The sequence below is a fragment of the Cygnus olor genome, chromosome 2 (genome assembly GCF_009769625.2).
Source record: "Cygnus olor isolate bCygOlo1 chromosome 2, bCygOlo1.pri.v2, whole genome shotgun sequence".
Taxonomy (NCBI): domain Eukaryota; kingdom Metazoa; phylum Chordata; class Aves; order Anseriformes; family Anatidae; genus Cygnus; species Cygnus olor.
This window is the reverse complement of record NC_049170.1, coordinates 37926084-37953538: the sequence shown is the minus strand read 5'-3', so window position 1 is coordinate 37953538 and position 27455 is coordinate 37926084. Positions and strand designations below refer to the sequence as shown.

Here is a 27455-nt window from a genome sequence, read left to right as displayed (position 1 = left end):
TCTAAGCATTTTTCTTCAGAACCGTGCAAAGCAGAAAACTCTGAATTTTATAGATTTTATTTATACTAGAGGATGCACACAGGTGTGTCTATATATGGCTACATATATTTAAACAAAAACCCACAAATATTTAAGGCAATATTTTGAAACATTCAATTTCTACATGCACTTTAATAAGAAATACTATAATATCAGTAATTCATTCTTTTCTAAGTTTTCGCGTGTGGTTTTAGAGATATAAATACAGACATAGACAGCAAATCAGTTACAAATACAACATCGGTTTCATATTACCCTTCTCTTTTCATTGCAAAATATTTGGAGTTTTCTTCAAAAAAGATTCTTCAACCAATATGGCAATAATAAACATACTCATTTATTTTTGCAAACACACAAAAAATAAATCATTATTATGTATTGATTGCCTATGTACAGCTGCCAGCTCATTCCAGAACATAACATGGAGCATTATAAAAGCAGCTAAGGAAGTTTTTGTGTGTGAGAGTCAGTAGAAAAAGAAGGAAAAAAAAGCAACTGGCAACTAAAATCAGAAACTTTACACCTCTGTTACACAAAATCTAGCACTGATTTCAAAAGTTACATACAGTTAGAGAAAAAGTGAGGTGTATTTTCTGATTCCAGATGTGATAGTGCTGATGTAAAGATAACTTATGTAAAATAGTTATGTTAAAATTATGTATGTGTCTTCTCAAGTTAATGCTTCCACCATATTGCAGGCCAACAATATTCCCCTGGAACTCATCTGAAATATGGACTACATCTACAAATACTTACATAAATAGCATGAAGGAAAAAGGAAAGTTTATTTGAAAATTACAGTTAAATTGTTTTGGTTTTAAGTTACAGTGTTCCTAATCCTTGGTTTAAAATTCTGGTTCTGATGAAGGCAATGGAGCATGGCATTCTGTCTTTTCCAAATGAAAAATATACAGAATTACTTTTTCATTTTATTGCTGATTATACGATTAAAACCACAAGGAATTCCTTTTTGAAAGTGATAAAAAGCTAAACATCACACACAATCAGGCATACATATTAATGGCACTGGACCAAGTGAGGTCATGAATTAGTTTTAACAGTATAGAAAAAAAGCATATAAAAACAAGCCAGCGAATTAAACTACATTTAATTGAAAAATATGAGAGCAGCACTTCTTCCAAGTATGTCTACAGACCAATGCAGACTAAAATTTTATTCATTGGGAGTTCTCCAGTATAAAGGACACATGTGCTTAGTTTTGCTGAAACAACACATCTCCTTTGAGGCACTAGCTAAAGCTTTTTGACATTATATATATACACAATCCATAACTTCCATGAATAGATGTATGTATGTGTTTTACGTGCCCAGTATAAGAAATGTACAAAAATGCCATTTTAGTAAATGCATGCTATGACTTCTGATAGCCTTTTTTTGTATTTGAGATTATATAAATTCTGTTTTTAAACTGGTTCACACCAAGAAGTTTAGGAATGTTTAAAAACTACAGCCTAAGAAAAAATCGATGGAAATGTAAAGGTATACTCTAAATACAAATTTAGCTGAAACAAGAATCTTTGATCAGGCTCCAAAAGGTTTTTTTCATAAGTCTGTAAGACTACTGTATATTTAGTACTATTTTCAAGTTAAAAAGTAAGCATGTTATAGTGCTTTAACACAGCTGTCTAAAGCTTGCAGAGCATGTGAAAATCAAAATAAGAAAAAACTCTCCAAGTAATTAACAGTTCAGCTGACAGAATCCCAAACACTTCAGAAACAACATATATTAATTCACATCGAGTACATAGCTCCTGCTTAATGGCACACAGCACTCAATAGTTGTATTTAAGACAAAGTAAAGAATGTTCAACTGAAATAATAGGCATTTGGGGGGAGACAAAACATCAGCTATTTTGAAAACACTGGGCCTCCCACTCATTGTGAATCACTATATTTGAGCTCAGCATTTAAATATTTTTCCAAACTTGCATTCATGTCATAGCTGCCGTTTGCAGAAGTCTTTTAAGAGAACTATATTTTTTCAGCATGTGGTGGGTTGACCCCAGCTGGACCCAGTACGCAATGTTAGAAGCAACAATGAGAGGCAAAGAAAAATAAGAAGATTAGCTGCACAAGTAACAAACCATTATATTTTTGTCTTCTGTTACTAAAGGAAATCTATTATTGAAGGAAATCTTAGTTCAATCTTCAAACAAAAGTGATCTATATTCAGATTATTACAGCTAAGCCAACGGCTTAACACCAACAAGAAGGGGAGGTTATGTCTCACCCAGTGTTGGTATTCCTTCTTCAAACCCCAAATTAATTTTCTCTGCCCTGTCTCTTCCTCATCCTGCCCCAGCTGCACCTTCTTTCTCTCCACCCCAGCTCCTTAGGCCAGCATCAGTGCTTGTCTGACATACAGTGTATGAATTCACCTAACTAGCTCTGGAAACAAAAAAAATAAACTTTTTTTTTTGTTGAATTAGTTTTCTGCAGTTTTAGTGAGCTGGAACAATTTGCCATGTGACAGTTAAGTATCAGAGCTGGATCAAAGTAACAACTAGAAAGAGAAAATTGATTAAAAATGGAAGCAAAGAACAGAATCACACTTACCAAGAAATTAATTTGGTTAAAATTAATGCATTTGAAACTGTTCAGTTGAAATGAGATCCTACATGACATGATAACATAACGTCGAGTCATCAGGGAAAACAAAATCTCTCATCTTGGTACACCACACAGAATGGACATCAAAAATCTCATAAACCTAATGAATATAAAGGCAAGGCATGAGAAAGAACGAACCTCACCACCATAAAATAATAGAATTGAGGCTCTCAGGGCTCCTGTGGCTCATTTAGTTCTGCTTCACTCCCAGAAAACGGGACACCAGAAAATTATGATTATATTATATATTATGTGAGAGAGATCCCTACTACACTATTAGAGAGTGCAGAGAAGAATGGTAGCCTGCATTGCCCTCGTTTCCTCTAGAGCAGATGATTTAACTCTGTTAAAGACTGACTGTGATGAGCAGGAAAATAACAGGATACGGTTTTGCAAATGAAGTCTAGGCTAAGGATTTCCTTGGAAAACTTCTTACAGAACAGTTTTGTTAGTCATTTCATCAGCTCATCAGAAGTATACGCTTTTTTTTTTTTTTTTTTCGTGCTGCTGTCTTAGGTATTCTTAGGTTCTTCAACATTCAGATGCATGTCACCAGCATGTCACCAGGGAGCTCGCTGTGAACTGCTGCTAGGAGGAAGACACTTCATCCGCAAAGATCCCCGAAACGCTCACACACACACGTGCTGGCACTTGTTCTTCTCGCTCAGGTCTTAAAGCTGACACAGGCTGAGCAGGGTAGGAAAACATCCTAACTCCAGGTCAGTCTAGCTATAGCAGCGTGAGCACATTTCGTGTTTTGAAATGTTAGATATATTATATTGGTAACTGTTGGTACTGCAAGTCGTGTTGGTGAGTTCTATATAGAGAACTAGAAAAGTGATTACAGCTTACCCTGTAAAGGTTTTTCAGTTAAATGACAGAACGGTGATTACACTGAGCAATCCTGTTCCTCCCAGTTTTCAACAGGCGTTTTGAACTTTTAATTCTGATCCTCAGTTTTAACCACAACAGAGACTTCGTACCAAAATAGTTCAGCCATCTCTTCGTAAGGCTGTGTGTTTAGCAGCAAAATGTATGCCTGATCTCTTGAGGATCCATGAATTAGCTTTTTAAAAACAAAACATTAAATCAAAGTGGTATTTCACTATATATTAATTCAGCACACATAAATCCATTCCATATGTTTCTCAAAAGAAAGTAAACAGTTTGATATTGCTTACTCTGCTGAAAATAAAGTTGTAACTACTTATGCTATGTTTGATTTTGACTGGTAGCATTTATAAATTTAAAAAATCAGCTGTAACAACTAAATCTCCATTCTGAAATTTTATGCTGCCAAGCGTGTTTGCCTTTAAGCAGCAACTGCTGTAACTCGGAGAAACATGGCTCCATTTATAAAGTAATATACATAATGAGAATATTATATCTGAATATTAAAATATGGTAGTAAAAATGACATTCAAACACCACTGAGGCATTCTTTCATGTGTAAGAACATCCAGTAAGCACATATTTATGGTGTTAAAATAAAGGGTCATTTGGTTTCAGAGGTTAACTTGCAACACTGGTGAGAAGGGGAAAGGGAAGAAAAGTCTGATCTCAAAAGAAAATAAATAAGAAGCATCAAAGGAAACTGCCTACACTGCCGTGAGCACTGAGAGAGCCGAAGACTGAGTTATGCTTGGCATGAAAGCCTAAGTTTTAATTCATTGAATCAGTTACAGTTCAGGTTTCTGGGTAGCACCTCCAATGGAGCAAAACAGGAATCCAGTTTTCACAAACTCAGTAAAAGCAAAGCATGTACATTTTGGATCCAGACAAACAATATTTTAACCCATCTCATGTAAACTACCATAATTATTTATGAAAACCAGGTACATGTAATGTTCAGTCCTAAACTGTGATAGAGGAAACTACGTTGACAGAAAGCTGTTAATAATGACTTAATGGCATGAAAAGGAAAGCCCCAGTCAATTAATTAGAAAGTATTTCAGTCTCCTAATGTCTCATCTAAGAAGAAATTACACTTAAAATATGGCAAACAGACCATTTAAAGTACTATATCAAAATGGATGTTTGTTATAAGCATTTATTTTTTCAGACATTGATGATCAGGAAAAGGAATAATAGTCTCTAGAAGCTTTTAGCTTCAAGAATAACTGAAGATGACAAAATTGACACTCAGATGAATATACTGGAGGAATCCATTGAGCAAGCTGGCTCAACAGGGTTCAGTAAGACTCACGAATGAAGAAGCCCCTGAGTCTTTGCTGTCATCCGTTAAAAAAACAAGACACTCTTCCTGCACACATGCACAACAATTTAAGATCTGAGGGGTTTCACTTTCAGTTCTTCTATGTTTTAAATACCCAATAATACAGCTAAGATTCTTTTTCATGAACACTTTAATCAAGACCTATCGACAAGATTTAATACGCAGAATAGCAGAGCAATCATTCTGCAGATGAATCTCAGATTTTTCAAGTATTCATAGCTGCAAGTCAGTTCTGCTGCTAGAAAGCACAGCATTTTTCAGTTTCTTGTTTCAGGCATAAACAACAATTTGCTTGAATTGGCAAAATAAGTAACTTCTGTAACAGCTGTCAGGCTTCACAGTTTAAGGCAAAAATGCAGAAAGTTGGTGACTTACAAAGATAACACAATAATCACATTTCAGATTTCTGTGATTTCAGATAAAGCACAGGCTCTGCAGAAAGGCACCTCACCTCTCTTCGCTGCTCCTCTTGAGCATCAAAGAGGAAAACGAAGGAGGACCAGCAAGAGGTGCTTGTGAGAGCATTGGCTCAATCCCCCATGCCCCTTCCTACTCCTGTTGGTAATGCCTCCCCAGCATCTTTACCAAAGTTTATCACAGATGCGGTTTTTGTTGTTGCTGTTGTTGTTGGGTGGTTTGTTTTTTTGGTGTTTTGTTGCTGTTTTTTAACCAACTTTCCTACCTAGCAGGCTCAGATACTATCCTATCTGATTCACAACCCACAAGGAAATTTCTGTACAGATATGTGCAAACACAATGTGTTGATCAAAAGTTAAAGATTACCGCTTTTACATTACTTCCAAACAAACTAAGATGTATTATGTGAGGCTTCAGAAACTTTGGCAATGGTGCAAAAAAACAAGACTCACTCAAGATGTTTTGAAAAATGAAGATAGAGGTGGCAGTCCTCTGTTCACAAATTAAGGAAAGTGTTAAATCAGTTAAGAACAACTTAATTAAACTATCTGTGAAGAATCTAAGTTTTAATTACTAAAAGTAACATGATTGCATGTTATATAGTATGGTATATTCTACCCCCTTTTTTAATATAATTTAAAATGGTAGAATTGAAGAACACAAGGAGGAAATCCTTCTGAGGGGTCACGCTGAAGGTCATTTTCAATCCCAAAAGGGAAATTATTTTCATTGAGAGCTGGAGTGCTAAAGCCTTTCTGCACTTTTTTTTTTCCATAAAATCACCTTTCTTTTAGATATAACAATAGATAATTGTACTCTATTTCCTTTGAATTCAGAAGTTAAGGTGTAGAAAAAGAACTAAACCGAACAAATTAATTGCAATTAACTGCATTACGTTTCATTTTATGAACATCATCATTCTATTTCTTCAGGTTCCCATGTTCTGTATGTCACCCAGGGATAAGGAAGACATTAGGATAAGCCACCTGACAAAAAGTAGTTTGTGAAGTGTGTATCTTAGAGTGCCATCACCATTACCTACTTTATGGTACAATTTAAGTTACATCAATCTAAATAATAAGTAGAAAATATTATGGAAAAGAACATGTTACTCCACGCAGGCAAGATTCATGTTTTTCCAATGCTGCAAATGCAGCCAACAAGCGAAAATAGTGTTTCTTATACACTACTGATTTAGTCATACAGCAGAAGAGTATGCTGCCTCTGCTCTGCTGTTACATAGTCTACATGATATTCCCTTACTTGTCAAAAACTTATGCTCACAAAAACGTACAGCAGATTGACCATGTCATAGTAATGTAATTTAAAGGACTGAACATTTTCATGCACCCATACATTTCATCCCACTGTACCGCTCAGCACAAGATTATGGACTAAATCACACCATTTCCCTTTCACTCATTTGGCAAAACATTCATTTCTACCTGTACTGCCAATTCATACATTTTGTCCAAATTTCAATCCAGGCGTCATCTGCTATCCTGGAAAGCTCTTGGTGTCTTTTTTGTGTCCCTTCCTGTCACTCAGTGTTTTCCAAGACAAAAAAGGTAAGTAAAATTATTCCTTAAGGGTTACTTCATCCAAGTACCACACTCAAGTTGAAGAGGAATAAAATGTAGACTGTTTTTCTTCTAAAAATGATCGTTATTTCTGCCCTACAGCTTCCTATTCTTCACCTGATTTGCTTCATTGTAGTGATTGATGAACAGTGTCTTCAGACCAGCTTCTTGACTAATGTTAATTGGACAAATTTCATAAGGTAATTCTAAGGAAAGAGCTGTAACTTCACAAGCTCTATTGTTCTTCTTCGGTGGTTTGAGGCAACTCAGGCTACGTTTTGTCAGAGAAGAGAGTGACCATTACCAGTATTAACTCTTCAATGACATGAACAGTTCATGTACATAAGCCAGTATTAAATTAATTATAAAACTTGGAACTTTTTAAAACATACTACTTGCTAAACAGAGGAAGATTATCTTGCAAATTCTTCAAGTTGCTACTTCAGTCACATTACTTAGAAGAAAATGATAATTGAACAGAGATAATTAACAGTCTATTTTTAAGACACAGAATTCTAATAAATATTTTTTGTCAAATTCTTAAGGTTACCATTGCTCAGTCGTTACACAAGCAGAGAAGACACAAACCCAAGTGCCTTTGCTAATCAGATACTGCTGCTTCTATGTGTTCTCCTCATTGATTTTCAGTTGTATGTAATTCACAGTTGTTGAATAATTATAGGAAATTCTCATTCTGAACATTACATCAATGTCTTTTTCCCCCTTAACTCTGTTCTTTAATTATTCATAAGTTACAATCACTTAGAAAAGAACAGAGAACTATAAATATTTAATACAAGATGTCTGTACCAGAAAGAGACATGAGAGACTGCAAAAAACAAATACTATAAAGCATTTGTTTACCCTAAGCCAACAAACAATAAGCAAGGCATACATTCTTTTGATTTTAAATTTATATAAATGCTTATAATTTTGACAAAGCAAACTTACTAAGTCATCTGTGTGTTTTACCAGACAATTGCAATTAAACACATAAATTACCAGGTGTAACAGTTTTCTCCAGACTTTTGCCATTTCAACAGCTTTTTTTTTTTTAATAGTTTGCTACAAGTGTATGTGGAGAGAAATGTTGAATAAACATCACTGCAGCACGCTACAGTTTCAACCAGTTAAAAGATGCAAGATTCAAGAGCAAATACCCTGAAGCCAATGATTTCTGAAATCCCATGTATAACAGATGCATCTTAGCAAGCAGCTCATGATCTTAACACAAATTCTCAGTGTGGGTTAGAATTCTAGCACTTGGGAGGATGAGAAAGTATGCATGAATTTCAAAAATCTTAGAATAAAGTTATAAACCTTCTAGATGCGGAGGAGGGCTATGGATCCAGAATGCACTCAGACTTGAGCATAATATGGCAGGTAAAATAATTCTAGTTTGAATTTTCAGAGCTCATTATAGTTAACCACTTGGTATCAGCAATGATGAAAATAGGTAATACCGTAATTGTGTTCTGCAGAGGAAAAGATAATTACTAGGAAAATAGGACTCTATTTTTTAAATCACTATGACATACTAGGGAAATATCATCAATCTTTCATTAAAATATTCACATACGGTATCTCAATAAACCTTATGTAGCATTCTGAATACTCTACACATCACAAATGCTCAAGAAGTTACATCGTAGAGTATAAAATTTTACTCAAACAGCATCAAACACCGAAATCCAATCTCAGAAGCAAAACAATTTCCCCATTCAATTACTTCAGGTTTAATTACTGTCTTCTCCCTGTAAAACAAAGGCCTCTACTGATTCTGCTCACAGTCTGAGGGATATCCCTACCTTCTGAGACCAGGTCTGTGTCCCACATGACAGCCCATCTGCTTAAACCATTTAGAAAAAACAAGCATGCCTTTGGTTGGTCAAGAGAAGGATGAAGAATTTAAATAATTTTTGGAAACTATATTCATTTTCCTTATCTCGACCTTGCAACTGCCCATAATGCAGCCTTACAGCGCTTAAGTGACTTTGTGGTGAGGAGATATTTTGTTCTAGTTTGATTTATCAGAAACTAGAGCTCTTCCATTCTAAAATGTCTTCTCCCTTACTTTCCCAGCTTCCTACATTCAACTGTTTATCTTCTATTTTGTTGTATTAATTTTAAAAAACTTTCAGTATTTGACATATCACGAATTCAAACATATTTTACATTTCATTAATTTGTATTTCACTATGTCAAAATTATGTATGAATTGAACATTCCTCTTCAGCATTGAAGAATGTGTGCAAAAAAATGTTTTACTTTTCTGCTTCATTGATAGAAGACTAGTATTGTTAATCAGAACTGAAAATAAATCACAGTAACCACTTTCATACATAAAGCATATGTAATCAATATGTGGTAGCGAGTATATTTGGATTATATTTGAAAGTTTGCCTGTAGAGTGGACAGAAACATAAAGAAAATCCCAGCTGTAAATGACACCTGTGTACCAAAAAAAGTACTAGAATGGACACAATTATATCTGCAAACGGATACCAAGCTTACTCCTCTCAATAGTTAAATTATGCCAGCAAAAGAAGCCTGCTGTGAGATTTCTCATCCTCCCTAAAAATAGAGCTGCCCCTCCTGTCACCTATACCAATAAATCCAGCCAGTGTGAGACAAGACCTCAGTATTAGCACTTTTATTTGAACCCTGAGAATAAAGGCAACCATTCAAGTGCTAAAATTAAAAAAAAAAAAAAGAAGGAGCTGGCTGGCCAATCTTTTTTATCACAGGATTTTGACTGTCAGTATAGTTTAGAAGGAAAGAACAAACAATAAGTAGCAACTATTTCACTGATGTGTGGTAACTTCTCATTTAATATACATTGAAACCTCATTTCAGTATCTTGTTCTATGCTCCAACCCTGTCTCAACCATTTACCAAATATAGGATACCTAAAAAAGTGCTTCTTTTTGCACATAAAATAGCAATTGATCTATGAATTCACTTTGAAGTTAAAAGTTTTACAATTTTTTTTCTTGATCTTTGCTCCAGAAGTGACAGAGCAAAGAGGGCACAAAGGCCAAAAACACTGCTTAGTCTAAAATGTATGGCACATTCAGATAACTGTGTCTGGCCATATGACAAGTAATATGAAGAAATTACCACATTATTAGCAATTTTATTTTAAAGGATCAGTTGGTTTTTTTTGTTGTTTTTTTTTTTTTTCCCTGTACATCTTGACTCAATACGGTAAATATTCTTTAGATATGATAAGATCCAGATTCATGACATGGTCCAATTTTACTTTTCTTACATACTAAAACAATCCTTTTGGCTTCCCTTACGCCTCTAGTCTGTAGTATACACCCCATTTTCCAAACTGAATGCAGTTAAATTTATACAGAGGAATTCCAACACTGAAATGGATTTCTCCCCATATTTAATGATTTTTAAATTTAAACAATTAAATGGATAGAAAACCAAACCAAAAGAACAAACATTCACTGTCATAGCAGCTTCAGGCAATTCAGTACACTTCGGTATATTTGAACAATACATAGAGAACTATAGAGGTGAATTGCCCCAGGCACTGTACTCTCCACTCCTGGAATGCAGCCGCCTGCTACGTTACGAACTGGACAGTGCACAAAGCACCAACACGTACTGAAAATACAGATTTCTGTCGACTAGGCTTTCCTGCCTTGAGTCATCAAAATAGAGTTTTAAAAATCATTTTACAGAAATATTTTGTGAGTTGGTAGCAAAGAAGTAACTGAGAAGTAGGCTCTTTTCCCAGATGTGGGATGTTAATGGCTTATCTAAGAACAAGGGGTGCTAATGTCCTATCCGTGTAACTGGAGCATCATATTATGTAAGCTGTCATGCATGCCTGGAAAAAATACCTCTGAATATAAAGAGACTCCAGCCTTGGTTCTTTAACTGTCAACAAGGACAAAGACAACTTAGCTACTAGAATTTTCCTTCCTCTTTTGGATAGTTCTAGATCAGATCTTTTTGGAGAACTAAAAAACATACTACTATAGAATACTTTTAGGGCAAAACTGTTTAAAAAGATTTCAAACACTTGTGGAACAAAGGAAGAACAGGGAGAAACAATGCGAATAAGTGATTATCTTTTTAAAAAAATAAAAAAGCACATTAGTAAGAAGAAAGACTTGTAATAATAGTAATAATAGGAAAATACTAGTAAAAAATAGATTATTAGAAGTCGTTGGTAACTGCAGTTTTCTTTGCTGTGTATCCATGTGAAGTACTTTCCATGTTGTCAATGACTTTAAGAAACTAAACACAGAATTACATGCAAAAGTGCTGTTATCAATAATAAGATAAAGGTTTTAATAATAATCATTAAAGGACAACTTTGTTTAAAAAAAATCTTTGATGGAACACTGTTATTTCCACAGCCTAAGATACACTTCCTTATTTTAGCCCTTTGAACTTATAGAAACAGGAAACAACTAACCTTACAATAAAAAGTGCACAAATTTTACAGGTTTGGAAAAATCAACAACAGTTTGGTCCTAGCCTATTACACGGGATTATTTACTTAAGCGGTTTTTAAAGAACAGCTGCAGTTGCATGCATTATATCATAAAGGACTCACTCTGAGCACAGTAATTTATTATAAATACCCTTCATTTCCTGCAGGTCCCATCCAGCACGGTATTATTTCCAGAATGTTAAGGAGCCCAACCATCAGAAACCCTTGTTAAATGGTCTGTACGCAAATACAGCAGAAATATTCCAGTTTACATAGATCCTTTTACTCTTTCCCCTATAGCAATATTTAAACACTCTCACAACGGCATTTAGTTACAGTATAAACTACTTCTTAAAAGCAGGCTGCGGGTTTACAAGAAGGAAATCACGGCAGAGAAAGTTTCATGAGGATAAAAGTGATTGAGATAGGCGCAGTCTGTTTCCAGGGCTACCAATGAACCATACATTATGTTTTAGATGGTTTCCTAGGAAAATAATCCTACGGATCGCATCCTCTATGTGTGCCTTTTTCTGTATCCTCCTTCTAACTTTAGATTTCATTTCTTGATTTCAACTAAATCTGATAAAATAGTAGGTCTAAAGACGTCCAGGCTGCACAAGTTTTGCAAAACCAGGAAGACAGCAAGAAAAAAGAATCAATAGTATTATTATTGTAAAAAAAGCTTAAAGCAAGAACTCAGACCTCCTCAGATGCCTTAGCCAACCAACAAGACACAACCCTACTGGAGAACACCTTCCATTAACCTTGTGGCAGATGCAATTGACTCCAAGGCTGAGAAAAGATCCTGCTGTTTCCCACAACGTCCCATCTTCCGGAGGTGAGTAAAACTTTACCCCAAAGAGCAACTTCTCCCCTTCATTTTTTTCATTCTCTCTTCACCTAAAGGAGAGGGACATAGGTCCCTTGAATCTAAACATCTGAGCTACCTTTCCTTACTGCCTGTCATTCAGAACTCCTCAGCAGATCTTAGAGCACTGCCAAGAACTCCTGAGGGCTCCGTAAGAAAAACAAAAGCTTGCTGTATGTATCCCATCTATTTATCACACCCTGCTCTGCTCCAGGAAGGGCAGATGTACAATACTTGCCTCTTCAAAAACAAAGCTCTCTGCTGCTACAGAGACTGAGATTCATTATCTCCTTTAGGCAAGAAACCACAGAGGCTTATCTCATCTGAGCATGGCCTGAGTCTTCCCCCAGAAGATACTGGTAATTTTAAGAGAGAACAGGAAAAGTTTCAGAAAAGACCTTAACCTTTGACAAAATTCCTACTGAGGTAAACAGGTGTTTCTTTCCATGTTGGGAATTCATGTATGGCCTGAAGTGCTTAAAACCAGCCGTGTACTGTTCAGCTTTTTCTACCAAGACCACTGTAAATTACAAAGTCATACATCCCACTGGCCTTAGCAGGAGCTGACCAGTGATGGAAGGACAGAACATAGTCAGAAAATTTATTTTTGTGAAGATTTTCATCTGCCTTGTGTTGGAATACCTGAATTACCCCACCAGATTTCAGAAGAGAATGCTGTGTGTTGATACAGTAAAGACTACCGTAATCTATATTTATTTATTTTCTTAGGGGGGAATCACAGCTTAGTAAGAGGTTAACTTAACTATTCTGTAGGCATTATTACCAAGTGCCACAGGCTTTCTGCTAAAATCATACCAGAAGCCTCACGGCCTGTCAAGTTTTGTCGGTACCCGTCTCCACCTGCCTGGACAGAGCTACCTGCTGTAACAGCAATTATCAAGTGACCAGGTGACTATTACCTTCTTTGTTTTAGATCTTGGCCAGTCATGTAATGTAACACTACTTATTTTTATAATGAACAGAGAGAAAGAACAAGTAGACACCCTGTGTAGAACAAAGAGCGTGTGACCTAGAATAAAATCGTGGCGTAGAGCACAGAGAAGGGATGACAGCAGTAGCCCTGGAAGTACACACACAGGATGACACTGGACACCCAAAACATTTAACCACTCACCAGTGGTTAGTTAGTGTTAACCAAAGGAATGCAACCTTGGAAACCGGGTAACAAGAGTTGCAAGGCTAAAAAGAACTTACATGAAGACATGTAGAAAACTTGATCCAATGAAGAAGGAACAAGATGTCGAGCATGCTAACAAACACCCAAAAAAAGATCCCACGCAGATCTCAGAGCGAGAAGGAAAAGACACCAGCACCATACGCTGCCTGAAGAAGGACTCAAAGGCTGACAACTTACCTTGACACTTGCCCTCAACCCCTACTTTCGTACCCATCTACTGGCACAGTGGAAGCACGACCATAGCATCAGAGAAAGGGATAGATGCTAGAAACTGTGTGTAAAGACTTCAACAATATATAATTTCAACTGTGCTACTGTCCTAAGAGGACTAATAATAATTCTGTCATGAGATAAGATTTTACGTAGAATGGCAGTAAATTGTTGGCTTAGCGTGTAAGGTGTGTCTCTAACTCATACTGATTTTCAGTGCAATAAACTGGTCAGAATTCTGCGAACTGGATGAACAAATTGGTAGCACTTCCTTTCCCATTAATAATGACATACATAGATAGCTCATCTTCCCACACCCAAGTAAATAACCTCGTGATGCTTAGTAGCATATTTATTATGGTTAGCTGATAGCTAGTAAAACTTAACAATACACACCTGTTAGAGTTTAAGTGACTGGCAAGCTTGTTATATATGGACAAATAATCCTTTGTATTTTCCTTCTCTTATATACCCAGAACACTTAGTAACTGATAAATCTATAGGACAAATTCAGCAGCACCTGTTCTGTATTTGCAGACCTCTTCTATCCAGTCTTCAGTGCAGACATTACAACTGTAAACTAATGAATGATAACCAAAGAACCCAGTATAGCACACAGATTAGAAGAGACATTTATCTTGTACAACTTCCTTGTACTGGAGAACCCCAAAGTAGACTGATAGCCCCAAACTAGACCAGTGTTGATCTACTAAAGGCAAGGATCACCTCCCTTGACCTGCTGGGAACACCCGTCCTAACAGAGCCCAGGATACTGTTTAAACTTTTTTGTTTGAATGTGCATTGCTGACTCTTGGTCAGCTTCTTGTCTGCTAGGACCCTGAGGTCCCTCTTGGCAAAGAATGAACATTTTCTTGTTTTGTAGACAAGTGCTTTAAAGGACATAACTAGCAAAAAGATTGTTATGAAAAAAAGAGTTAACGGAGTAGTGACATGTAAACTCATGATGACTTTTATCACATTCCAAAGCTTTCTATTTGCTCATTTTAAACCCAATCCATTTTAAGAGCTTTCCTAAGTGAAATAAATGGAATGAAAATTCATTACGCACAGGGTTCATATTGGCTACTCCCTATGATAATTTTAGTACAGTTCAGCAGTTTTCATATGTTCTCACCGAACAAAGCAAAAATGCTATCCATTGCTACTTTATCCATTGTTAGGAACTCCTTCCTTATTATTTAGTAGCCTGCTTCATTAGCCATTTTTAGTCTCCGTGATGAAGCAGCTGAGTATATCAAACTCAGTAATGCACACGTTAAATAACAAACAAAAAAACACCTTTACAATTTAAATACAGGACAGTATACACAGCATGGGGGAAGGAAAAAACCCTTCTCTTCCATTACCCGAATTCTTACTGGAAAAATTGCTTTTCTGTCTAGAATGCTGCCATACTTTTAGGAAGTACAGCTGGCTATGGCTGTAATATTTAGACTAACAAACAGTGTTACAAATTTCTTTATCTTCATAGGACCTCTACAGGACACCAAGATCCATAAAGCATTTTATTCTACCAAAATCACAAACACAAGTGTATACTTCTCTAAAATGACTGGTTGATTCACAGATCTTTCTATGTATTGTATAAATTACATAGAAAAGAGAGCATTTGAACACAGTCTTTCTACTGGTTAATGAGAAAGCACCAATAGAAGCACCAAAAGAAAATCATTCCAAACAATACTGCACATACCAGTTTACAGTTTAGCTCATTAATGGTGATTATAAACATTTTGAAAAAAGCTCAAGATAATATCTGCTATGCCCTTTGAGCATTAACAGTTATGGTCTGGGGTTTTCTGGGGTTCTCTGGCTCATTTCTAAGCGATACATAAAGTTTCATAAAGATTATGAAACGTGGTTAATACATTGGCCCAAGCTTTCTGGAGCAGCTATTGATTTTTGGAGCTCAAATTTCACTTGCTTCCATCAAGCCTCTTTAAGAGATCTATTTTCTTGGCAGCTGGCAAAAATCTGTCACTCCTTTGAGGAGGTGCCGGAGGTCAGGCACCCCAGGATGAACGCTCTGACATCATCACATCCTATGCTAAAGCATTTTGGAGTATCTTCGACCTCACACAAATCTTAGAGGACCGTAATCCCTGTTTAGTTCCTAACTAATGAACAGTTATGAAATTGCTATTAAAGCAATACCATAACATCAATATTGTATTTCAAGATAGATGAAAACATATCCAAAATTTTCTACTGCATTTAGCTGTTCAATATGCTGTTGTGAACATACCACAGCTACAGAATTATCATACTAGTTTTCTTCCCATATGCCAGATTGCAAAAATGATACACAGAGAAAATAAACACATTTTATGGATGTATGCAAGTATATTATTCACTGATCTGTGGAACTTTGGCAGCTAAGAAGAAATATTTACACAGGCAACTTTCCTACAGTTCTACACTATATAGTAATCGGACTGTAATTCTGCTTGAGATTGAAGTAAATTACTATATCCAAAACCAGACTCTAGGTACATACTAACTTTATGAACAGCAAGTCTGCCACACACACCTTTTTGTCACAGTTACAACTTACAGACTAGCAAGACAAGACTCCTTAAGAAGAACTGACAGACTTCTCACAGTTCTGTGAATCCTGCAGTTTGGAGGAGTCATGAAAATGAGTAAGTGGATGGGAACTAATGCAAATGGCAAGACTGCACACACATCTGTCCTTGTCTGGTTCCAGAAACAAACCGAACAGCTGAAGCTGAAGGGTAAACAATGGTTAATTTGTTGGATGCTTCTCATTCAAAGATTTTAGTAAGTTTCAGGAAAATGTTCCAGATTCAGACTGTAACTCTAACTCACTGTATGGCATTAATTTGCTTTAACTTACTATGAATGTTGCACGTAGTCCAAAGTCTGAGGAAAATGGACAGGCTTATTTGCTGTCATCAAATAAAGAATGATAAATAATATGGAGAATATAAAGATAAGATTCAGGAGTATAAAAGACAAGAAGCTCAATCGTATTCTTTACCTCCCAGTCAGCTCCCTAACACATAGCAACAGAGATGAGTAATATTTTTAATAGCTTTTTTTGTTCCTTTGGTTTCTTTGTATGTTGCCACAGCAAGCTAGTATTTATAGAATCTGTGAACTTCTGACACTTGCTTTGCCTGGTAGCTTGATATGGTCATAACATTCACCTGCTTTTGTGTTTTGTTTTGTTTTGTTTTGTTTTTTTAATTTAAGGACAGTATTTAGATAAATGACTTCTGTGATCACAAACTAGTTTAAGGAATTTGATTCATTTGATTCCCTTTGAAGAATGACATTTCTTCCAGGAATGGACCACCCTCATTTTATTACAAAACACACAACATTGTTACACCTTTTTTTATTTTATTATATTCTTATTCAATGATATTATTCACCATTTGATAATTATGTTGCTGGTGTATGCATTTCTGATTTTCTTATTTTATTGAAATTAGAGGAGAATCAGGAAGTCTTCGTGACACCGGTTGAAATTCTTGATTTACTAGGAAAATTCCACTGACGTATGTTTTGAAACCAAGCTGTACAGCTACTAACTCTAAATATGCATTGCATGTCAAGAACTAAATAAGGATCCAGAAGTCTGACTTTTTTGTACATGGAATAAAACCACATTGCTTTCTACAATTTCTGTTTATAGCTCATGAAAATCCACAAAACAAAAGAAACAGCATTTCAGGAGCTAAGGTAACCATGAGAGAACAGTCATTCTGTGATGTAGGCAATCCTACACATCTTCCAACCAAACGCCAGTGTTGATATTGCTCCCCTAAACTGCATAAACAAATACGAAGTGCTAGCAACACTAGTCTGCTTAGTGCTCAGGGTTCACGGCTGCAAGAGAGTGGGCGGGGAAGAAAGGAAATAAATACTTAAAATGACGAATGACTTTCTTACCCTTTATTAGAAGTTATATTTACCAAAACTTTGCTAGACTAGCAAACATTCAGCTGGCCATACTAATCCATATGGATTTTCCATGAAGGAAAAAATGATTTTATTAATCATAAACTTGACCATTATATAATGTACCCAAATTCTGGAGAGTTGAGACATGGAGAGACTTGTTCAGTGGAACATTTCAGCATCACATAATTGGTTTCTACTGAAACACTTATAAAAGCACCACTTAAGGCTACTCTTTATATCACTTGCCTCTCCTAGTTAAAATATTATATCCTCTTGACTTCTTCATCTAGAGGCCAACAGTGTCAAAGTACCTTGTGTTCTACAGTTCCTTTCATGTTAGATGGTGGCAGAAGTAATTCTTCTAACGACTTAAATGCAATTCTTGCTAAAGAACTTCATTCATTCAATATGTCCTTATGGTAAAAATAGAAGGCATCATCATATAATCATTCATAATTTGGGAGAATGCTCATGCCTTTTTATGCGAACCCACAAAAAAGTTTCAAATTGTACACTACCTCAAAGACTATTCTTGTTTTTCTGTTTGGGTGAAGCTGCTACTATAACCACTGTGATAGAACTAGTTTTAAATATATACAAAATTACTACATATTTTTACTTATTGCACTTAATGTAGACTTTGGGCCACTTTTTAGGTATGTTCACACACACAGAGGAAAAACAAAGCTACAAACAATGTACAAATGTCCCTTTTAATACCTGCTTTTGAAAATTAGATTTACATAAACTTGACCTGCAAAGGAAATGTAAGTAAAGTGTAATTCCTACAAAAATCAAAACTGTTGCAGCTGTTCAAAAACCACAGTACGAATAAAATCATAGCAGTAAAAAGAAACGGAAAAAGAACTGATGCCTAAGTTACCTCTACAGTTCTTCCATCAGACCTTCTATAGACCTTCTTGTTACTTGTTTATTTACCAGCTCTATAAACTTAACATTCTTGAGATTTCTAGTCTATCTCACATTAAAGTCTTTTTATGCCTCCAATATTCACTGCCTGTAATAATTTACTGCTGCATTCATATTTTTATGATAGGTGGTTGGTATTAAGTACTTGATGTCCCCAGCATCAACATGCTTCAATACTCAGAAATAAAAAATTGTTTTCGAATCTGTGTTCCATTTTGTAATCAAACTATGGCATGCGACTTGGCTTTAACAACTGCCTCTATTTCATTCCTCTGCTGAACTTTGCTAGAAACCGCATCAAAGGTTTTTGACAGAATATCCAATTCCAGCTCTATCCATTACTTATTTGGCACCTTCACGTAATTTTGACTTCACAGAAGATGTAGTGGAGAACAGGTCATGGACACATACAAATCTCTTTTATACAAAAAGAACTAATTCCTGTTGGCTGGCAACTTCAACTCTCCTTGTGCAGGTTACTTACCACTCAGAGCTATCATGGTAGCTGCAATACCGCCGCTTATTCACAAGCAAAGAAAGCATAAGCAAGAGAAAGAGCACGGCCACAAAGGTTTGGGGGACACCAGTTACTAGGGCAACCTCCAAGGTCACTGTCAGCTATTAGAATGAAAGGTGTTTCAAAAGACTTCAATTTGTGTTAAAATTGCCAGTGCTGTGCATGAATGCAGCCCACTGCACTGTATCAAAGGCAGGGGAGCTTTAGCAGCACTCGAAGATAGCTCAAGTCCTAAAAGGTAGTTCAGAAAGAATCCTCCTTAACAGAAGTGACAAAGGGGAAGACAAGGAGAAGAATTGTTCTCGACCCAGGCATGGCTGAACACCACCTGCCACCACACCTTCTCACATCTCCACATTCCAACACCGATACTCCTACAACTCCGACTAATACTCCTACAAACCTCACGTGAACCCAATTCCTTCCCTCTGGCACTCGCCTGAGGCGGTTTGCTGGACGGCCCTCAGCACGCGCTGCAGCTCACTGGCGTGCCAAATGGCGACGCGGCACAGGCCTGCACGGCAGGGCACCCACAACAGGACGAGACAGGACTGAACTTTCCCTGGTTTATCGTAATGAAGGATAAACAGTGCCACTTTTCTTCACCCAGATGTAAATGTTTGTGAAATTTAGAGAGACTAAGCTGTGTCTGAGACCGCTATCCTTCAGTTTTGTTTGGAAGAAATCAGCTAGTGGCAGGCAGATGCTGTAACACTTTCTCAGGAAACTTGGCTAGAAAAATGACCTTATCCTACAACCATAATTTTTATAAACACAAGCGGGAATTTTGGGATTAAATTCCCATATCAGGGCAACTAGTTTATTATAGACCTCGTTGTCTTTCGGCTATTATTTTTTACAGGACGTGCGATCTTTCTGGGTCTCACAACGATTAAAGGGAAAACACATTATACAAGAAACACATTTCAGCTATCATTTAACTCTTAAAAGAAAGCCTCTTAAGGGTTTACTTTAGCAACCTAGCATGTTAAAAATTAAATGAATTTTCCATCGTCTGAGCATTCCAGACAGGAAGCGCACACAAAAGATCAGCCTCCTGCTGGCTTTGTAAAAAACAGGTAATTGCATTTATATGACAGAAAATATATACTTGGAGAAAACACTAAAAACCAGTGTGTTTTCCCATTTATCAAACATATTTTAGTGCTTATTCAGGAAGCCATACTGCTACAGAGAGCTTCCTAATTTGTTTATTTCACTAGACCCACTCTTATGTTTCAAACTAATTTGCACTATTTTCTAGAAGAAACACAGCTACATATTTAGTCTAGTTTCTAAGCCTTTTGCTAAGAATTTAAGGCAGCAATACACACATCAGTATATTCTCTTTATTATGTCTTAGTTTTGGTAGGAGACTCCCCAGGCAAGCCTGTAGTATTAAGAAAAAGTTCATTTGTAGCACATGCCATCATAGTTCAGTAGAAAAATCCACTCCAGTTCTTTTATTTGTAAAAATTTTCAACAAAACACATTGAGACCATCAGCAAGAGTTTTGGCGTGGTTCACAGAGTTCAGTTCTGCAGGCAGAAGAAAGCACAGCTCGAACGAGTTTCAAAATAGCTGATTTTATGCATCTTCCCCACAGTGGTAGTAAAGGAAAAATGGTCATTATACTCTCTGATATCTATTAAAAACAAAATCTTGTATTTAAAATTTAAAAATGGTATTAAAATGAGTAAAGACTGTTCTCCCTTGAAGGTTTCCATCTCGTTCAAAAAAGTAATATGCTTTTAAAAGTTAAAAAAAAAAAATAAGACTACTCTGGCTTTCTTTTTATTTTCATCATTAAAATAATCTCTTATTCACATCTTATTTGAGTGCAAAACACTTTAGAGGAGGCTCAAATCTCTGAAAGAGAAAAGGACCTGGTTCTCCTGGTTCTCCAGCAGGAGTAAGCTGTAACTCTCAAGCATAATACATCATGTTCTGTGCAACAGAAAAGTATAGTGGAACAGTAATGACTCTGCTTGGAGGAAAAGACAAAAAATGTATGGGTTTCTGGGTGTGTACACATACATACATGCAAACATACAAACACGAAAGAATAAAATGGGAGAGTGAATAGCCATCTTCCAGTCTCACATAGTTTCCACTTTGAGAAGTTGTATAAGGCTCTGCGTTCATCCTGCCAAATGTCCCTACTGTTATGTATTCCATATTACGTGCTGTGCTCTCATTAGCATTAATGATACAAATATGATTGCATCAAAAATTAATAGAAACTTTGCACACAATTTGTCACATGTAATAGTGTCCTGATTTCAGGGCAACAGGCTTTCAAAACTTAACAAAACAGTTCAAGCTGCTTTTTCCGAGCTTTACAGTTCGCAAGAATAATTACACAGATCTGTAGATTATGGGCAGTCTGAAGGCACAATCTCCTTTCCTGGCAGGTTATCACAAGTAATTTGCTAATAAAGGAAGACAAATTTGAGTGCACGTCCTGCAAAGAATTGGCTTTCAGTCATACTGCAGACTGAATAAAGAATTTTGTGAGAAAGCATGGGTGGTATTTAGAGCACAGAAATGAGAGGGGAGAGCTGGGTGGATTTGCTGGCTGTACTACACATTGCTGTGCTCCCTCAAAGACAAGTAAATAATGTAATGTCCCTAACATCATATATCAAAGACCTGATGAGAATAGCATGATAAGCGTTTTTTTTAAATCTAACTAATTTAAATGATTTTTGTTTAACTCTGTAAGTACATCCTACACAGAAGGCAACTCTGGTAACCCCTATCTCCTGCCAAGTTTTGTTTAAGAATAGTAACACTTTTGAAATCTTAAGGTGACAAAAAGTGTTAATATATATTCTTGTGTATGTTTACATAATACACACATACATAAACACACACACACTTCTCAATTTACTTTTGCTTTTGAACCCTTGAGAGCCGAAACAGCTGATCTAAAGGTGCTTCAGTAATGTGTCATTATGTCTTCCATTCTTTATTATTTCTTGTAATACATTTTACCTCCAGTCCAAAAATCTATGAATTTCTCAGACTGGCAAATTATGAATTGCATGGAATTCCCCATCCCAAGCCCTCACCCCAAGGACAAAATCTCATAAAACCTATAGTAAAAAAATCAACTGAAAAAGAATGAAAGAAATACACTGATTATTTTAAGGACAAAGACCTACCACAATACTGCACTTATTTTTCTTGGAAAAAAGCACGCTGTCTTACCCACATACAATTATAAAGATGTCTAGACACTAGCAACTTCAATACTTTATTACACTGAATGCTTCCCACTCCATTTGGCCCATAGCTTGTCACACTTAACCTCTCTAGTGAGAAACTAATTACGTTTTGATCTACCGAGCCCCATGAATACAATACTGAGCTCTACAACTACATTTTATATAGTTTACATCACTGCTTATTTTAGAACTTCCTTATATTTCTTAAAACAAAATGCAGCCTGCTATGGTTGCCTAGCATTTAACTAATTTTTGCTGAGCACTGACTTCAGTTTGTATTACTCCTGTTGTTGCCACTCAAAAGGTATAAATTTAATAATTTACAGAAGTAAGCTCTGTGAAAAGCAGTTTACAAGAATTTATAGAGGCAATTACAGCAACAATTATAGTAACAATTTTTGAGTAAGAACTTTTGGTCCCAAAATTGATGACATTTCTACTCCACCATGTCTCTAATTCCACCAACAGAAACTACTTCGTTTAGCCACTCCCTATTAGCTGCAGAACAGCATCCAGATTCCCCTTGTCAATCTGCTTTCAAATCAAATGTTAAAATCAAGTACTCTGGATTTTCAGTGCAGTGCAACTAAGCAAAATTTGTCTCAACAGCCTTAAAATGGCACTCAGTTTGTTCTGGTCATTTCTAGAAAATATTTAACTCATTCTGTTGCTCACAGTCTCCATGGTCTTCCTCATACAACTTTATAGGGAATTTGCCTTAATATTGTAAGAGTTTTTTCACATTTTTTCTTCCTTGAAGATCTTTCTAGTAGAAAAGCGTGCATCCTAGCAGCAATAATCATGAAGTAAAAACCCCAAATTATTAATCATTTCCTGACCACAGTACTATCTGATTTGTGAAATTCTGACATTTTATACTTTCCAATATTGTAAACCAAGTGCTCCTAGGCAACTAAGAAATGAGTGAAAACAATCTTTTCTCTATTAATTCAGTGATAACATAAAGTTAGGAAGTTCTTTAGTCAAGAGCAAAAATGTGTTTCTTCCTCTCTTAATGCTACTTTAGCTTGCCAAGAAGATTACCACCCATTTTGCAAAAGCTAGCTAGTGTTTTTTTCAGTCACAAGTATTTGCCAAGTCCTCAACCACAAGAGCCTTCTAACTACCACTCATAACGACATTGATCGTACCACAAACATTAATTAATCAACCACTGCAATAAAAGTAAAAGAAAAAAAGAAAAAAAAAAAAAAGACTGCCCTCAGAACATGTATTTTAAGTTTACAGCCTCTACAAAACATGTGTTTACTAAAATTAGCTTGGAAAAGCACCAGGCCAAAAAGAGTTTAAGCACACTTTATTCTCTTTCCTTTTGCAGCTGCTTTAAGAATAGATTAAAAAGATTCCCTGCTCCCTTTTCAGGCTATTGGGTTCAACTAATAGAGTAAACAGCCATAAGGGGTTTAGTAAGGATGCAGGAGACTGCAGGAAGGCAAAATCGGTGCAAGAAACTACTTCAGTTAGGCTACAATTTGGGATTATGGTTTAGGAACTGATTATCTAACTTTCCTACTACATTACTATCCTACACCAAGAAAAAGCCTCCCCGAACGAAAAACCAAATTCCCGTAGATGTCAGTATTACAGTAGTCAAGCAAGGAAATTGTCAGACTGGCAACTGAAGCACAACAGAAATTGCATAAAGTCTTGATATTCTAAAAAAAAAATAAAAGTATTTTTTATCCTTATTGAAGTAACTTGTTTTTGTTGTTGTTTCAGAAACAGAAAAGTCTATATATTTTAACTAACCTTCTTCAAAAACATGGATTATGCAAATACTTTAAACATTCACCTAGTTGTCTGTCTTTACCTCCTATAGGGCCGTACTCATAATTTTTAAATATATTAGACTATCTCAATGAAATTTGAAAAAGGGGACAGACACCTGTTAACATGATTTTATTCCAGCAGTTTTCCTACAAGTTGGTGTGAGGAGGAGACTCCAATTCTTATTTGTCACCAGAAAAGTGGGCAAAATTAAGCTGTTCATAGTAAATCATCAACCAGTTGGTGTATCTATAGCTACCTATACAGGTAGATACACAGAAGTCAACTGCTCAAGAAACTTAAAATCTGCCATTGAATCGTGTCTTAAATTAGGATTTTCAAACAATGGGCATACTTCCCTCATCTTCAGCTTCTTAAGCCAGTAAAAGCATGACTGCTGATTTGGCAAACACCTACAAAGCAGTTTTGACCACTGAATCACCGTTAGACCCAGGAGATGCAATTTCCAATTTCATCTTCTCCAAAATGGAAAAGCCGCATTTCATGAGTTCCAACAAAAATCTGTGGTTTGACCAAGAAACTATTTCTTTAACACTGTGACTTCCAGGTGCCAAGATTCTTTTTTTGTAGACAAGAACCCAGGTACTCCACCCAAGGAGATTTTACATGGTCTACCACTACTGATAAACAGCCTACAGCTGGATTTAGGATCTTACAGTCTCCGTATACATAGTTAATCCACTCTGAAACTTGAGTAGTTGCAGCAGATGGTAATCAGAAATCTCTCATCAGCCCCAGAATATCCTCATGGTGTATCATCCTATAAATAAAGCATATCCTCTTCCCTTTGGGAAGTAGAACTGATTATGGAATATCAGAATTTTCTCTGGATTATAGAAATCTCAGAAAGCTGCCATGCTGAAATTACTTACATCTCATATTTTTGGAGGGTTTTTTTTATCAAGAAGTTAATGCAGTTTTGGAAAACATTGGGCTAATTTGGAAGTTTGTGCTATTGCAATTTTACATCAGAATTTCTAATTTACAAAGGCAGGTTTAAAGGCATGTTTTGTCTTACCACTGCTACAGCAGGGACATTATGAGTTGTAAAGAATTGTAGTCAGCTAAGAACAAAAATATTGAAAACTTATGACCTGACATGGTCTGAAGAATAAATTAGCTCTACGTTTAAGAACTAGTGCTATTTATTCAAGGCAGAAAATGGTACATCTGTGGTTTGATCTCTGTTGATAGGTAATGAGATACAATAAACCAATTACATGTTCCGTTTTTTTTCTAAACAACTTCAACAGCAATTCAGCACAAGCCACTTAACAAATAATCAAGAATTATTACTCCCGATTTTAATCTTTATCAGGGGAAAAAAAAAAAAAAAAGCTGATTTGAAACACTGTCAGCTAGTAACAGAGTCATTATACTGCCTATAACTTCTACAGGTTTTCTGCTAGTTTCTATCTATTCCGTTGTACATCAGAATGTGTACAACTCTGTGTTTGAGCTTTTCCAGTGCTTCTAAAATATAAAACTGAAATCAAAACTTGCATCACAACCCTGTAAAATGCTCTCTCAACTTTAATGGCCAATTATCACAAAGTAAGATTTATTTCTTCCTTTTAAAATTAATTACCAAATGAGGGCATCATGTTTGGAAAATTCAGAAAAAAGTTACTGCAAATTACTTTGTGAATATGGCAGTCAACAATCATCATTACTTCTTCTGGAACAAATTCCAAGTTCTGGCATTTCCTCAGCTGTAAGGTCAAAAAGGAACCTTATTTTCATCTACTCTTATATGACTAACAGAGGTCATAAAACTACCAACCAAGAACAACATCAGTAATAACATTTCGTGTTTAAGAGGAACCCTATTTCTTGAAACATAAAAATTGCAGACTCATCTTTTGGAATATATTTACATTTGCAAAAAAAAAAAAAATCACTCAGACAACCCTGTCCAAGAGGATTTCATGGCTGCAGCAGAATGCAATCTGTCACAAAACGGTTAGATGCATCCTGATATATCTTTAAAAGATAACACCAGTTCAAAAATGATCTTCAAGTTCTAATTTTTAATGAAGATATGTATCTGTATTAATTTGGAAGTTTTCTATTACAGACCTTAATAATAATAGGCTACATTGATATAAATTCATTTATTTGTACTTGGGAACTTGAAAATCAATTCCCCACTCATTTTTCTATCATGATATTATATATTATCTTGTCAAATTCATGTCCTTATTACTACGAGCTACTAATATATAACAAGTGAATTCTCCACTTACAAGGTCCCCAGTGAGGCAGGCAGGATGCTTGATATGAAAGGGATAGCTTTCAAAATAATGGCCTATCCATTATATAGTTTAACACAGTAACAGTGTCTTCAAATATTACTTGCAATTTTGTTTAACTATATATACAGTGAAAAAAAATACCACAAGAAAACTGAGATGCCAATAGGGCCAGTATAAATATTTTTGAAGCTTCACTAAATTAAAAAAACCTCGATAGTATACTTCCATAAACATATTACAAAACCAAGCTGCTAATGTTAGAGCTGCATTCTGTGCCCATCATTATTTACAACTGGTATAAGCTGCTGCTTTGTAATTAACAAAATTCTGTTAGTTACATGCTCACATATCTAGCTGCCATGCAATAAAATCTAAGCAAATGCTAACAGTTACTGCAAGCATCCTGACTACAGAATTATCTCTGCAAATTTATTCTGCTCTTGGGTGAGAGATTACAACTGTTTGCACACATTTCGCTAATTCCTAAAGGCCAGCAGCAGGAAGAAATATAATCTCTGTCCTCCAAAGTTTAAACAGAAGTGGATGCGGAGCTGAATCAATTAAGAGCATGTTGTGCCTAGACTCACAGTGTGGGGAGGCACCTGAACACAGTAATTGGAAACTGCCAGTCCCAGGGTTTCCAAAAATAAATCAAGAGACCATTATTTTGCATTCTGTAAACTGATAAACAAGAAATAGGCATAAATGTGTCATTCAGGAACGGGAATTTTATCGTATAATAAGCTACCAGATCCTTTGGTATCAGCCCATGTAGAGGTTATACTCCCTCTCATTGCTGTCGGGGCACACAGAAGGAGCTGCACAGAGAGGAGGGTAAGAACAGTGTGCGCGATTAGAGGCAAGAGTCCTTGAGGGTATTCCACCAGGAGCTGTAAAACTTAGGGAAGTCATAAACAAAATAAATGGAAAATGATGCACAGAGAAGTGAGAGCAGCGAGAAGGTGGTTTATCACTCTAGCAAGTGGTGTAGTGAGGACAGCCAGAGGAAAACAAACAGCACTGGTGACGAAGATGACAAAAGTCATTTTCGTTTTTTATGTTTACTTTTACTAAGAAATTGAATACGATTCTCAGAGAAGAAATTAAGACAGTAAACAAGATTGT

General features: G+C 36.0%; 1 protein-coding gene across 3 annotated transcripts in view; it reads right to left on the bottom strand.

Moving 5' to 3' along the window:
- PLCL2 (phospholipase C like 2) overlaps positions 1–27455 on the bottom strand; it is a 103271-nt gene that overhangs the window by 51332 nt on the left and 24484 nt on the right. The window contains exon 1 of one of the 3 annotated variants that reach the window (XM_040548133.1): positions 19004–19277. The exons of the other annotated variants lie outside the window; for them this stretch is intronic. The gene's annotated coding sequence lies outside the window, so the exon portion shown is untranslated. Of the gene's footprint in view, positions 1–19003; positions 19278–27455 lie in introns of those variants that run through there. 3 annotated transcript variants of the gene reach the window in all.